The sequence below is a fragment of the Nannospalax galili genome, unplaced genomic scaffold (genome assembly GCF_000622305.1).
Source record: "Nannospalax galili isolate Female #2095 unplaced genomic scaffold, S.galili_v1.0 scaffold675, whole genome shotgun sequence".
Taxonomy (NCBI): domain Eukaryota; kingdom Metazoa; phylum Chordata; class Mammalia; order Rodentia; family Spalacidae; genus Nannospalax; species Nannospalax galili.
Window position 1 is genome coordinate 2,489,011 of NW_008337205.1, and position 686 is coordinate 2,489,696.

A 686-nucleotide genomic window follows, 5' to 3' on the forward strand; every position below is an offset into this window, starting at 1 on the left:
GAGTTTTATATATATTCTGGACGTTATACCTCTGTCAGATGTGTCACTGGTGAATATTTTCTCCCATTCTCTGGGTTTTGTCTTCACTTCCCTGGTTGCCTCCTTAGATATACAGAAGGCTTTTAGTTTAATGAGGTCCCATTTGTTGATTCTTGACCTTGTTTCCTGAACTATTGATATTCGGTTTAGAAAATCCTTTCCTAAACATATATCTTTTAGGTTTTTCCAATGTGTTCTAACAGTTTCGGAGTTTCAGGCTTTAAACTGGGGTCTTTGATCCATTTGGAGTTGACTTTTGTGAACGGTGAAAGACAGGGATTTAGTTTCATTCTTCTACAAGTGGAGATCCATTTTTGCCAGCACCATTTGCCGAACATGCTATCTTTCCTCCAGTTCATGTTCTTGGCCCCTTTGTCAAATACCAGGTGGCTAAAATTGCATTTACTCATATTTTGGTCTTCAATTTTGTTCCATTGGTGTATGGGTCTATTTTTGTGCCAGTACCATGTTGTTTTTATTACTATAGCGCTGTAATACAGCTTGAAATCTGTTATAGTAATCCCCCCCAGCATTGCTCTTAGTGCTCAGGGTTGCATTGGCTATCTGAGGTCTTTTGTACTTCCATATGAATCTTAGGATGTTTTTTTCCAATTCTGCGAAAAATGTCATGGGGATTTTGATTGGCA